The sequence below is a fragment of the Carassius auratus genome, chromosome 3 (assembly GCF_003368295.1).
Source record: "Carassius auratus strain Wakin chromosome 3, ASM336829v1, whole genome shotgun sequence".
Taxonomy (NCBI): domain Eukaryota; kingdom Metazoa; phylum Chordata; class Actinopteri; order Cypriniformes; family Cyprinidae; genus Carassius; species Carassius auratus.
This window is the reverse complement of record NC_039245.1, coordinates 20258492-20274307: the sequence shown is the minus strand read 5'-3', so window position 1 is coordinate 20274307 and position 15816 is coordinate 20258492. Positions and strand designations below refer to the sequence as shown.

The following is a 15816-nucleotide window of genomic DNA, read 5'->3' as shown; positions in this document are numbered from 1 at the left end:
TTCTGCTTGTATAATAATAATAAAAATAACTGTTCATTCAGCAGAGGGCAGTGTTAACCTGCGTTTACATTCATTCATTTCCTTTGACTCATAGTTTATCATCCACATACATCATTTCTTTTTTAGTAAAATGAGCTCCGTAGGATGCATACGTGTCAACTAAAAAGAAAAGAAACCCACAGGTAAAGAAACCATATGATGAGCATATTCTTAATCAAAACATTATTTGTCAAAGATCATTAGTATTATTTGGTACTATTATTTCTGCACTAACAAGACACTCTCATTACGAGCTACAGCTTTATTACACATACTGTCAACAACTATAAATAATATTTAAAAATTTTCCCAGCACAGCACCACAAAGGCATTTCCTTATTAATACCACAGGTGCAGAAAAGTAGAGTGGGCAAATTTTTTGCCACTGACCACCTACATAAGAAAAATAGAACTACCAACATTAGCATCTAAATAGTGACAATTCTTCGTTCCTTCTCCTAGTAGATTATTCAATGTAATTTACAGCACAGGAAACTAAACCTCTCATTACTGTGGTTGTGATTCAGATCTCAAACCTATTTGTTGCATGGATGTGCACAAGGAAAACATTTAATAGAAAAGCTTTCAAGTTGATTTTCAAGCAGGAGGTTAATTGGACTGGGTTTCTGGAGGAAAGATGGAATCAACATGCACGTGAAACGCAGCTGAAGAGGCTTTCAGAGAGCAACAAAGCTCACCAGAAAGCAACACAGAAATATACAAGTATCCATTCTTCTCATTGGGCAAATTGCTCTTGATAGCAGACTTGGAGAGGGTTAAGGCTGAAATAACCAGCACTGCCATCTGTGTTTCCCACATGCTTCGAACAGACGCAGCAATTGAGCACCGAGTGCTACAACTTTGAGAAATCATAGGATAATTGGTGGTGAGAGCTGATTTGCATGTAAGCTTTTCTAGCCAATGTTTGCATGCAATATAAAAACAGTATAATTCTAAAAATGATAATTAAATCAAAATTATATATAAAACATACAATTAAAAATAATTCCAATAAATATTTCTGTTAATCATTACATTAATAAAAATAAATTATTTATCATTAATTTAGTAATTAATGAAGATAATTATTCATACAAATACTCAAATCAGACTTCTGTGAAGTTACTCTGAATAACAAATGTAAATTTTATTTCTCTTTTTTGGGGTGTAACAGTTAAAGTCATTGTCTTATGGTAAGTTTTTTGCATATTGGTGACTGAGCACAGCACGCGCATGTCAGCAAAAAAGAAATCTTTCATGCATTTTATAAAAAGAAAAATTAAAAGGGCATAAACTATAACATTTCTGTCATGACAACTCTCGGAGGGATTGTCATGGTAATGTATGTACAGGACAATGTTATTGTATTTGGTCTTGGTGGGATAGATCTGCCATACTTCTTTTGCATCAGAGCAAGTACTGAGACTTTTTTACTGGCAATACATCCACAACATGCTGCTGTGAGCATGTAAGAATATTGCTGCTGCAAATATAACATACATGAAATAACCCCATATCATACATGAATCACCTGGTAGCAGATCTATACAGGTGGAGCTGGGGAAGGTGGAGGGTTTCTGAAGCGAGCTGCACTGCTACGGCAAACTCTAGTCATATTTTTGAATGCTGAGCAGCGAGCTCATTAGCTACCAATACAGGAGAGAACCAATCAGCTGTGCGATGTCATAATGATGTCATTATGTCAGATTGAGTTAGACCTATCAGACTGCACCATCAGTTTCATGCTAGAACTCTGTTTATATGACACTATCGTTAAACACTAAAAAAAGACTGTTTATTCACCTGCATGTATTTTTTAAGGTGTCTTTATATAGTTATTTTTTTCTCAAGCACGCATGTTCATAGTGAAACAAAAGTCCTTTTTATTTCATTTTATTTTTTAGCTCAACAGCCCAATCACCATGAACTTGATTTCAAAAGGTTATTTAAAACTATTCTTTAAGAATAGTTCATGCAGAACAAAGAGTCGGTAATATAATGTTTTTAGGAACAAATGCTTGGCAAACATATTTAACAAGGGAATCGGAACCAGATTCAGAGCTTTGTCCAGCCTAATTAAGAGAGATAAGAATAAACCAAACCCAGTGGGCATGTGGTCTCAGAGGACTACAGAGGAAAATGTCTAATTAAATAAATAAAACAGCAAATAATTAAATTCACCCCACTCTTTGATTCCAGCATAATGACTCTCATACATGGACAAGTGTGTGTGCCATTAATGGAGGTCTGTACTTGATAGCCAGAGTGACAAATGGCTGTTATTAGACTGAAGAAGGATGGCTGAAAAAAAACAAAAAAACAAAGCACACTTTTATCAAGAGAGAGAAAGGGGAAAAAAAGAGAAATTAAGAAAATAATATAATTAAAAAGAAATATAATCTAATTGAAAACTTTAAAGAGATAACATTTACATAAATGAGATGCATGAGCATTAAACACCTTTCAAGGGTGCAGATGATGAGCAATCACTTTCCTCTCCTAATCAAAGAAATGATCTTGAAAGTGTGTTTTTGTGAACTGCTGCAACAAAGGCACAAAGTTCTCTGCGCATTTTAAAACGTATTAAACGCTGTGCTTTGGTGAGCAGCTAGAAGAAGAGATAAATGCCTCGTGCTTCTCAGAACAAAGCTCGAGTGAGATCTGATGGCTTATGAAGTTGTGGGTGAAGTAGACGGCCTAGACACAGAAGTTCTGATGCCTGTGACAGACACTCCGTCACGGAGAGTCTATTATGACATTTCAGCTCCGCCGCTCCTCACACGTTTGACTGATGGATGCAGGGCAAAGGCATTTAACAGACTGGCAAGCCATCTGCCAAAGTGACACGCTCGCGACGTATACGCAACACTTCCTGTAGCGATCAGCTGTGTGAGGAAGACACAGATCGGGGTTGCAGAGACTGGATTTTCATGTTGTGGGTTTTGAATATATTATGATAAAGGATACAAACTGGTAATCCAACATAATCTCTAAGGTGCATGGATTACAATGCGCAGAAAACAGCATTGTTTGTCTGGGACTTTCACAACATAATGTGTTTGCATTGATGTGCAAATTATATTTTCATATCTCAACCTCTCCTTGGCCTTTTATGGCATGTTTAAAGGCAAGCATTACCCTCTGAAGAACACAGCATGACCTTAACTGAAGAGAGTAACAGTCTTTTTAGGTTATATACAAGCGAATGTGACGTGTTCTGTTACATGAAACCAATTTCTCCTGGTTTTAGTGAGCAGTGCGAGATCCGAGAGCCTCTCTAATGGTGTTTACAATCACAGTGGAAAGTTGGTTTACCGTCAGAGTTGTTGCCTGCTAGTGACGCTACTCTGAGAGGAACCACCAGCAACACCACATGAAGCAACAAGATGTCTGCTTGGCAGGGGCCAACTGAAATTTCCACTGCGCTGCTCGTGACACACTCTCTCCAGGATTTCTCCTCTTTTCGAGCCCTTTTATTGTTTCTCAGTTCTCATTTCAACAGCAACAACATGTCAGTTTCCTTCTGAAGCACAGTGTAAACGCAGAAAACAGAAACTCTGCTTCTCAAAACCGTTTATTGCATAAAACACAGCATGCATTGTTGTGCCAGCTGCAAAGTACATTCTGGTGTCTGTTTATAAAATAATATTTACATAAAATAGATTAAATCAAAGCTTGGGCGTTGGAGATTACACAAAAGAGACAAAATGATAGTGACAAATTAGTTTTTTTCCCCAAATGTGATCCCTCAACACGATGTACAGCCCCCTGGATAAGATGCCTTTACATGCTATACAAACATTAACTCCTGTCTTCTAGACAATAGACTTTTGTTTCATTTTATAAGGTGCTACGGTTGGTACATTAAACTTCCCCTAAAAATCGCATCACTCATAAACAATAATTATACACACATCTATATGCTGTACGTTTAGAATCACAGGGGTAGCTGACATCAATCGTTAATAGTTTTTTCATAATTCTTTTATAATTATTACACATTGAGTTTGTATATTTTTACTGTATGGGTCGAAGACAAGATATCCCATTTTGGTGTCAGCACCAAATTAAATTGACAAAAGCGAAGTCATGTACACGGAAAGCATATTAAATGCAAGAAAAGTATCTACTTTTTCACATTTTAAATTTTGTGAAATAATGTTCCATCGTCATTCAGCGTCAAATATATATTTATGTAAAAATAAAACAAGAAAAAGTTCAAGAGAACAGAAGCTAGACAGAAAATTATGCTTAAAAACCCCTTTTCATTATATGCACACACATTCAATTTGTGACAATACAGAGCGCATGAATATATATATATTTTTTAAAGCCTAAAATTTTCCCTTATACATTCCCATACATTTAACCTTAAATATATATATATATATATATATATATATATATATATATATATATATATATATATATATATATATATATATATATATATATATATATATATATATTAATGTTTGTATTATTTGTAAGATACCCATAAATCATGATATTTCTAAATGGCAAGCAGTAAGTCATCTTTAAAGAATGGAACATTACATGAAGTAAACCCCAGAAACAGCTTTCACTGTGATAACATCTAGAGACAGATAGAGAAGAGAAGATCCCACTTCAGGACATCAATCAATGACAGCTTAAACAAACTCCAAAATAATGCCAACATAAAAATAAAACGGTTGCAAATTACAGTCAGTAGCTTGACATGTAAATACAGATAATGCCTTTGAAATACAGTATGAATACTAGAGATGCAGTAAAACCTTGGCAAGTATTTAGGTAGCAGCTGAAATGGACACAGAATTAAGCACGTGTGTGTCATCTGCACAAAGACGAACCTTTACAAACATATTACAAATGTGGGCTTATATTAAAATAAATATAGACGTCACAAATATTAATTCATGTAATTTGCTTATAAAAGATAAACATACATACTGTATACTGCATTAATGTTGGAATCAGATTCCATTTACAGTTATGCACAAATCAACCAGAACACAACTGAAGCAAAATTCAGTGGTCAGCGCTATATTAAATATTACAGGTGGATTCTGGGAAGGATAATATTTTATTGACAATAGATAAGAAGCTCGGGCATGAGAACATTTCCACTGCTTACCAAGTGAACCTCAGGAGCTTCACATGGTAACATTCCCCCTTTCACGTGTTTGCATTTCATTTTTTTTGACAGCAGAGAGAAACACACCTCACCTTTGACGCCTTAGACGGAGTCACTTCCTGTTCACACGCTTGTGCTGCATGCATACATTCCACCCTAGCTGGAAACAGAGTTTTGGTGCACCATAAGACGTTGCTCCCGTGATCGGGTCACAGCAGGTCCTGCTCCACCCAGACGGTCTTCTTCTGCTCCTCAAAAATCTTGTCCTTGATGACCTTGACGAGATCCTCCACCCCTCCCCAACAGTCAGGCTCCACACCAGTGTACAAGCACGGCAGCGTCTCCAGCTCCTTCTCCTTGGAGCGACACATCTTCAAGAACTCCTCCTCAGAGTCCACCTTCAGAGGGAGTCTTCTGCTCGAAGAAACAACAGAAACCATTACTAAATGATCTGAGGAACCGTTGACCTTCTTCAAACTAGAACTAAATAATGAATATGACACTCATTAAAGAGTGCAACGAAGACCTTGGAAGAGTTCTTACCTCAGTTTTTTGATGTTCCTTTCACAGATTTTGATGAAGATCACGATGGGATATATCTCTCTCCTCAACAAGTCTTTCACACAGCTCAGATCAGCTTCCAAAAGACAGTGCTTATTCTAAAAAAAAAAAAAAAACATTAAAAAACACATTTATTTTCCCTTAAAATACACTTTTTATGTTTCGTCCTATTTACTATGATCAAAAAGCAACAGTTATACATGAAAATAAACAATTTTGTAAATATGGATCATATAAAGCAGAAAAGAGAACTGAGAACTGAAGAGAGAATTGTGAGGTGTCAGTTCTCTTTTTTTTGTCCTGTTTTTGGCACACCTCTCAAACAAGTGAGATTTGAAGTGGAAAAATAGACTCATCTCCTGACACATTAGCAAGTGAAAAACAATATGCTGCCTCTCATCTAACCATCTGATAAACCATCTTTAGCATCTGCAGACATCAGGAGGATCTGGCTGGTCTCCTACAAAATATATATATATATATATATATATATATATATATGTGTGTGTATGTATGTATATATATAAATATATATATATATATATATATATATATATATATATATATGTGTGTGTGTATGTATGTATGTATGTATGTATGTATGTATATATATATATATATATATATATATATATATATATATATATATATATATATATATAACTTAAATTGTATTCAGAAGACAAACAAAGCTTTTACAGATTTGGAATGGCATGAGGGTAAGTGAGATGACAATTTTCATTTTTGGGTGGAGTATCCCTTTAACTAGTTAAGAAGTTGAGCTTTGTTTTTTTGTGACAATCCCATTGGTGTCTTTAGGAAAGGAGCAAGCGCTTCAAAATTATACTGCTTTGCAAAACAGCGAAAACATAAATATCCGACGAGCTTCTTGAGTAAACAGAAGAAATGACAGCACATAAAAACGAAAACATAATTTAGCTATTATTAAATTCTTCTGAAACGAACATTTGTTACTTTACCTTGAAGGCAACTGCTTCGATGTTTTCTGGGGTGATGCATTCATATGTGCAGGCCTGCTTTTCTTTGGAATAAATGATGGGCTCTATCTTCTGTTTCATGAGGAATTCGTCTTTTGTCACAATGTCTGAAAAGACAATGAATTTATAGTTCTTGTAAACAGGCATGTCAAGGAATATTTCGCTTGCATATAGGGAGTGCATTGTAAATATTTGATACATTGTGGTTTTGATTTGATTAATCCTATTGATTATTGTTTTTTAAAGATGGTAAAAGATAGTCCAATAATTGGTTAAAATGATTTTTAAGCATTATTTATCCTTTTTTTACTTGATCAGTTGTCAGTTCTTAAATGTTGGGTTTACCAATAAATTATGCCTTCTGATGAGTTTTTAAAATAATATCAAACAATGCCATTACACCACTGTATTCTACAGAAAACTGTATTGTTCTTAGGTAACTTTTTGTTTCAGTGTGTTCTTTGCATTAATAGTTTTATTATTGATCTCTATCCCCAGCCTTACTGACAACCCACTCAACACTAATAACTGCAACAGATTTATCTGAGGTTTCTTACATGCATTCAAAAGCTTGTGCTAAACATAGACTGAGTGGGTTGTTGCCTGTGACATAAGAGTTCAAGTCATGGAACAAATTAAAATAAAAGCCTATAGTTATATATACAGTATGCGACCTGTAGTTAATAATGCAAGCTACTGTTTTTCTTTTCTGTTTACAGAACAATAACTTTATATATCATCACTACAGTGTGCTGCTATAATTAGGACAACCGTCCTCCACCAACTTTTTACCTGGTTTGCATATATTAAACTCCATAGCACCTCCAAGATTAAGGAACTTCTGGACGATGGTCTTGGCGAGGATGTTGGGGGTGAAGAGGACGGGTCTTTTGCGCTGACATTGCTGTGGGGTCACTAGACTGTATGGGATCAGATTCAAGCTCTTGTTTAAGTCGCTCTCTGGGTCAGACGCCTCTGAAAAAACAAAAACACTTCACGGGTCAGCTTTAAAAGCAGTTTACTGTCATTCAGCATAAACACACTAGAAATGGTTGTTCTGTGAATAAGAAAGCATTGGTTTTTCATTCCTTTTAACCAATTTAGAAAATAATTGTTTGGGATTGTGCTCAAAAAGGCTAATTAGTTTAGAGCATAACTAAAAAATAAATAAATACATATATGTAAAAGGTTTCATTTTCATGACCGTACAAAGCCTGGCTACATGGCATCCACTGGAAAGATTCCTTCGAACTTCGAAAAAAACAAGTAAAGATGAGGGTGGGCAGTCTTACCCTCAGGCCTTAGTGTTTCAAAACCTGGTCTGGAAACTGTTGATGGTTTCCTCCATTGACAATGCGGACACGCTCATTGCTGTTCATCCTCTTGTACTTGTTATCCACCCTGCTGACAAACTGACACCAAGATCTCTTTTAATCTCAGCAAGACTTAGCTCTTTCCTATCTGCAGTAAGACCTCAGCACTATGGCAGAGTGAGCAAACTCAAGAGGACCTTTTACCTGTAATAACTGAAAGATGAAGACACTGGCTCTGGACAGACGTGGACTAGACTTGGGGTCTTGAGATGGTGTGGGCTCCTCAGGTTGTAAAGTGTTCTGTGGGCACAAACAGAAGCAAGAGAATTCATTAGAAGGGAAGACAGAGGAAGATAATTTATGAAAAATGTGACATTCCATAAACCACTGACTATGGCATGACATCATGAATATGATTTATCTGATATATGTCCATACAAATAACACCTAGACTGTATTCAAGAACCCTGATGAACAACAGCATGAACTACTGTAGCCAATTATAACAGAGGTCATTTGCATTAATACATCTTAAAGGTGCAGAACAAATGGCATTCACTTTTATTGAGATTCAAATTTTGTCTCATTGGTTCTGACTCATCAACAAATATGAAAGCCAAAAGGGGCCGCGTTTTTCCAATAATCCAGAAGCAACTGACCCGGAGTCTCTGCAGTGTGTCGACTTCCTCTCGACCTCCTCGACACATCAGCTTCTGAATCTTCACCAAGAGGAGCTGCTGGGCTCTGGGGAGGAAGTGACAACCAAATTCACTTTACAGCTTCTCGTCACAGTCAAAAGATATAAAATGCACACCCACACACTCACCTACACACCACGACAGACAATCTGCATCAGGCAATAGACCAGTGTTCACACTCGTTTTGAAACCGACACTATAATGGTCACTCACCTGGAGTAGCTCGGTATGGTGCCTCTCTCCGTGTCCTTGTTGGTGAAAGGGTCCACTCGGGCACACAGCCACTCGCATTTGCCCTGGTGCATGGTGTCCATAACATGGAGAACCTCGTCACATCGTACGTTCAGTGAGCAGCTGTCCAACTGGCTGGAGATGTTCAGATTGAGACGGATGTAGAAAGAGTCTCCGGATACCACTGTGCCATCTTCAATGTCCTTCAGCAGCCGCCTGTAGCCTGGAAACAAGAAAAGTAGTGTATGTAATACGATGGTGTGTGATAGAAAGAGAAGCAGACAAAAAGACTATAGATCAAAGCCCTGTCTTTTCTGTACAGTCCTATTTAGGGTTGTGACGGTGAGGAAATATTCCCACACTGGTTAATCGACGTGTGACTACACCCATAATACCACTATCACCAGGGGGTGGGGTTCCTTGGGGTTTTCCCTTTTTGCCTTGTTTTCCTTCACTTTCAAATAGTTTATAAAAGCATGTGCGCATTTTACATTAACTTTCAAATTAGTGTCAATTTGGCATCAACTACTTGAATGGAAAACAACAAAATGGAACAACAATAACCCACTAAGGTAAAATTGGACTTTTGTTAACAAACCAAATAAAAATACAACATGCTATAAGCTTAATATAAAATAAATAACTTACACACAAGGTTAAATGTATAAAAACAAATAAATAAAACCTTGATGTAAAATTAAATAAATAAATGACAATAAAATATTTAAACAACATTTTAAATACAGTAAAAATCAGCAAACACCGTGGAATCATAGAAATAAGAAACAAATGTAAAAAAATAAAATAAAAAAATAAATACAAAATCACCTCAGATAAATGGTAAAAGTCAACAGCCTTTTCAAAATCCAAAATATTGCCAAATAAGCACCTTTGCATTTCATTTAGGAACTAAATCTTAATCTTTTATTGTATTGTCTATTATCTAACAGAATAAAATTATTTATATTACTATAAAAAAAACTGAAGTATCCACTGTTGCTGGATAACAATGTTAACTCCGTCACAGCAAACCTAGTCTGAACATGTTATAAGGTTCCTTCCAGAGTGGCGTAGGACTTTTTGAACAAGAGTACCTTTTAACCTCCCCTGTGCACATTGATTTTTTGAAGAAAGCATCTTCCTTTTAAGAGACGTCTGGACTCACCATCATAGTTGGACTTGTAATGGAGATGCACTTGTCCGGTGCATCTCTGCAGGGTCCAGTGAGCTTCCTCTTTGGTGCAGGTGTCCAAAGCCACACTCTGAGCTTCTCCACGAACACTGCCTTCCAACTTAGGGATAAATGAAGCCACATGGGAAAAGATTATAACTACTAACAACTGTTTTTTTTATTTATTTTATTATTATTTGTATATATACACATTGTGGAACATATGCAGGGGTTCAATCCCACCAGTAGAAGATGATGTCCAACTTTAACTCCGGCCCGTTCTGTATCAGAACCAGACTGGACAGAGGACACAAGATGCCACTATCATTTCCACCAATCAGAGTGACGTCCGACAGAAGGTTTTCTCCAGAGAGTAAAAAGGCTCTGAACTGGCCGCATTGGGTTTTGCGGAGGGCCTGAGGTCAGTGAAGGACGAAACGGTCTGGAATGAAAACGGACACATGCACAGATCAAAGAGGGGCGATAATACAGAAGTACACAGTGAGGGATGAATTGAGATGACAAAGACTGACTTTTTTCCCTCAAGTTTGGATTTTAAATAAAACAAAAAACAAAATACCTCTCCAAAGAGAATTTCCTGAAGATGTTGTTGACTTGTTCCAGATCATACGAGTCCATTGACTCAGACTGGTGGGAAGATGAAGATGAATGGATGGATGAAGGCCCGTAGGAGGACATGTCTAAGTCATGGTCATCTATAGTAAAGAAAGAGACAATTTTACAAAGACTTAAGGGTTTGATTCAGCGGTGAGTGGGCAGAATAAATGATTTATGCATGTTCATACCCATATCAGCATTGTCCTCCACTGTCAGTATCTACAGATTCTGAAGGGAGAATACTGAAAGAGAGATACAGCACAGTCAATTTGACTCTAAAATGCCAGCAACAATTTACTAAGACTTTACTATAGCTAACAACTGGTGTTTTTGTGGAAATGCATTCTAAATAATCAATAAATATGTAACAATATCCATTTAACTTTTTGTTACAAGTACACCAGTTTCAAAATAATTAGGCTACTATTTTAAAAAGCAAATACCACAGTTTGTGTTATACAAACCAGACACAAAACTCTTAACAATTACTGTTGTTTTACACTAAAAATAATATATAAACCCTTAGGTACAAACACATTTTTTTATTGAAGGTGTACTGAATGTAAGGTAAACTAATATTAATATTATACTATGTAGTTTACATTATTATTGTTAGTGTTTATTTTATTGATTTCTTCCAAGTCTGCATCTAAGACTAATGGCAAGAAATTCTAATGGAGAGTCTACTCGTTTTCTTTTATCACTGTCTATGGCAGCTCTGATTTTAATTACAATTTGTATTGAGAGTTTGAGTTCTCCTTGATTCTCCTGACAATGGAGTTCTGGTCTGGAGGCTCCGGCACGGTGGACATGATACTGTCATTACGGCACCGCAGCTGAAGAGACACAAGCACATACACACCATTTGCCTTCAAATTAAAGCAACTTGGAGAAATAGACAAATCAGATGATAATGCATTAAAGCCTACATTTTTACAGCAGATGTCTGCAGGAGAAATCACTGCACTAGCACTGTGTAGACCTGTGTTGTCAGTGGCAGCAGGTTCTAACAGATCTCCATTGCTGAAAGGCATGGCTATATAATGAGAGATGAAAAGAAAGGAAACCAAGCTCACAGGAAATTCTTTTTGCACACATTCGGTGAACATTACCACACAATAACTACGTTTTAACTGCAAGTTGGCACCGAGCACCATCTTTAAATAAACATTCTACCTTGGAATAGAGGACTTTTGGGTCCAGCAGCTGGAGATTTTGGTCGATTGATCTAATAATTGAGAATGACAGAGATATTCTTGAACAATAATACACAATGAGAGATAAAAAAAAGAAAACAGCTTCAAGTTTGTACTCACTCTGCCCTTAAGGTTACATCTGCGTTGAAGCTTATGCTCTTGATCATCAACAGTGTCTTCTCCAGAGTCCTCTGAAGGTCCTCCTGTATTTCCTTCAGGTTGCCCGAAGTGCTGAGCTATAATTAGTGGAGTAATGTCCCGTGGCAGACTCTGAGGGAAAAAACACCATGATAAAATAAAGAAAAATCCCCAATGGTGCCAGCCCAACCAGCCTATAACTGATATGGTGATAAACTGTTATAAACTGCATATATATTACCTAATTTAAAAGAGGAAAAACACTCAACTTTTCAATCACACAGATAATTTCTCACCTGATCCAAACCATTTTCTTTGGCCATCCGTCTCAGTTTGCACTCTAGGTTGACTATCTTGGCTTCTTTGCGTACGATTTCTATTTGAAGCTCATCGCTCTTCTCTTCCAGCTCCCGGATTTGCTTGCGGTACTTGTCTTTGTCAATCAGACATTGAGACACGAGGTGTTGTGCATCATCTCTTGACTTGAAAGCCTGTGGGACCGAGAAAGACTATACTATACCGACAGCCCCTTTAAAGAAACAGGAAATGAACTAATCCAAAGCCATCAGTAGGAACATTAGTACTCACCTGGTCCCGCTCACGTTCCAGCTCTTCCAGCTGCACCATGACCGTATTCATGCGGTTCTTGTACATTTCGCAGTCCTTCACCAGAGTGGAGCACTTCAATTCAAGGTCCTCCTTCTCTTCCAGATACTGTGCATCAGAAGATTAACGTTAAACCCATCAACAGAATAAAGAGCAAAATAGCACAACTCAAACTGGATCACAAGACCCTGAGAAAAACCCTTACTGTCAAAAGATTTAAAAGCAACAGTTTGTAGTTTTTTTTTTTTCAGCACTTTATTAATACCAACCCCTCATTCCACACTTAACGGTTTCATGTGACTCAAACCTTGCTGACGGCATGTCGAAGAGACAAAGCTTCATCATTTACAAAGAAAATGCTCTGCTAAAGCATTCATTTTCATTTTGTTGAAGCAGAAATTTCCATAGCACCCCAACACTTTCAAAAACAAGGATTACTTTCCATGTCATTAAACAAACAAACACTAAACATATATTTGGGAATGTGGGATGTCTGGCTTTGACAAGCATTCCGCACATATTAAACTTTCTTGAAGTGTTAAGAGAGATACTAGTAAGCTATACAAGACTAAACTAAAATGTTCTTTTATTCTTTTGCGGCTGAAGTAGGCCGTCAACACTCTAAAATGCACATTTGTTGCAAGCTCCGAAAGAGGGCTGAATGTGATAAGAAGTCACTGCCGCCACCCCTCCCCCCCTCCTTCCTGTCTTAGCCTGAATTCTGACACTTTTCACACGTCACTTCAGATGCGCTTCTAATTAGAGCCGCAGCACATTGCAGAAGGGACCACTTAGAGCAGCCAGTCCCTCATCAGCCTCTGTCACCTCTCGTTCAAGTGTGACAAGAGAAAAAAAACCTTTGCCTACACTTCATTATTTCTAGCTGTCAACTAAAAACCCTCATGCTGAGACCATATTAAATACACTTAGTCCCCATGAGGCCAATGTAATATTACATTTGGCATGTTTATTATGAGGACATTTGAACATTGAAAATGTGATCAAAATTGACAAATATGACCTGACACTTAAGGTCTCTGCCAAAAGTGATCGATCTACTTATATAGCCTTTTCGTGCACTTTACAGTCAGTGCACTTATAGCAGACTGTTTCAAACAACAGGCAGCAAACTTATGCTGCCATCTAAGATGACTCATTTTGGCAAAATGTATTGCATTACTTGCAGATAAGTTAATAACTTGTTGCAATGCATCTAGCTTGCACATGAATAAGGCCTACCTTCATGATTTCTTTAAATGCTAAATTGTTCCTCTTTTTTAGTGTCATTTCAACACCAAAGGCTATTTTCATAGCAAGAACAGGACAGGATAGTTTAAAACACAAAGACAAAAAAAAAAAGACTTATTAAGAAGAAGATACTATCAGAAACACTACAGTTCAAAAGTTTGGGTAAGATTTTTTTTAATGTTCTTGAAATAAAATAAGTGTATTTTGCTCAACAAGTCTGCATGTATATAGCAACATTGTGAATATTGACATTTTAAATAACTGATTTCTATTTAAATATATGTTAAAATGTCATTTATTCCTATAACAAAGCTGACTTTTCAGCATCTTTACTCAGTCTTCAGCATCACATAATATTACAGAAATCATTTTATGTGCTGGTTTGCTGCTCAAGAAACATTTCTTGTTGTTATAATTGTTGAAAAGAATTGTGCCGTTTAATATTTTTTGTGGAAACCATGTTTTTTTTTCTTCTTCAGGATGTTTGATGACAGTTTTATGAATTTATTTTTTTAGATATTTTCTTTTTCTTTATTTAGTTAAGTAAAACAAACAAAAAAGGCTTACTAACACCAAACTTAGAGCTGTAATATATTTAATCTTGATATTAGACCATTTAAGAAAAAAAAGAATCGTGAGTTTTTTTTTGTTGTTTTTTTTCAAAGCAACAATTAGTTCCATTAGTAATAAAAAATTGATGTTTTTAACCCAACATTTGTAGGTGCTATACACTGTTTGGAAAGGAGCTAAAGGCTAAATGATTGTTGAAGGTATAAGGCTGGTCCTGACCTTGTCCCGGAGCTCCTCGGCCTGTCGGACCTCTTCATGCAGGTTATAGAGTCTGTTGACTAGCTCCTGACGATCCTCTAGAGCCTCCTGTTCGGTCATGCTCCAGTATATCCAAGATGGCCTTGTCTGAATCAGGTAGAGGCCCGGGCTATGCATAAAAAGAAACAAAACAAGCATACAAAACAACTCTGAAATCTCTGACTTTGAGCAACCTTTCCCAACTGTTTGCTTTTCACTGTCTGCTTTTACTGTTATGCAAAAAGCATCTTCACCTGTATGATGGACTGCAACTCCTGGAGTTTGATCTTCAAGACCTCATTCTCTCTCTCCAGCTCAAATATCTGCTCTTTCCGAGGTCGGTTCTCAATGTCATTCTTCAATTTCAGAGACTGCCTCCTCTCCATTTTGCACTCCTCCTCCACCTTGTTCAACTTGTGCTTTAGCTGGTCAATCTAGAGGAAATGGAGAGACAGCAGTCAACATTTGTATCCCACGTAGTCAAATCATTTGTGTAAATACAAGTGACCCATCACTGTTAGCAGCAAATATAGAAGGACTTGGATTGTCCTGCAATGCATGCAGAAGCCCTCTAACCTCTAGCTGAAGGTCTCGGCTCCTCATCACAGCCATATTCTTCTCCTCGCTGAGCTGGGCAAAAACGCATAGCCAGCTGATAGTTGTTCATCTTTCACCTTATAAGTTCATCGCTAAGTTATTACGCTCTTCTTTCATCTTATTGTAAGCGTTCCTGGAAGGTGTGCAGCTCCTGGTTGGCCAGTCGTAGCTTCTTGTGCTCATCTTCTAGCGTGCGGCATTTGGTCATGAGTCCACCCGCTGCACTTCTTTAGCCCTGGACTGCTGCTGAAGCTTTATGACTTCATTCATTAAAAAACTGGATTAGGCCTTCCTGGCCCTCCTCCACTACAGGAAAAAGGACAAAATACAGTCAAATTCAACACTACTGCACAAAAAAGTACCATTAGAATACATGCAAATATCATGAATATATAGTGTTATCGTAATCATGTAAACACCATCTGATACCATGGTATTAGTGTACCATAGTATACCAT

The 15816-nt window shown here is 37.0% G+C and overlaps 1 pseudogene; it reads right to left on the bottom strand.

Annotated features, from left to right (window-relative positions):
• Nucleotides 1–4507: 4507 nt before the first annotated feature.
• LOC113054351 (caspase recruitment domain-containing protein 11-like) lies at nt 4508–15816 on the bottom strand (annotated as a pseudogene).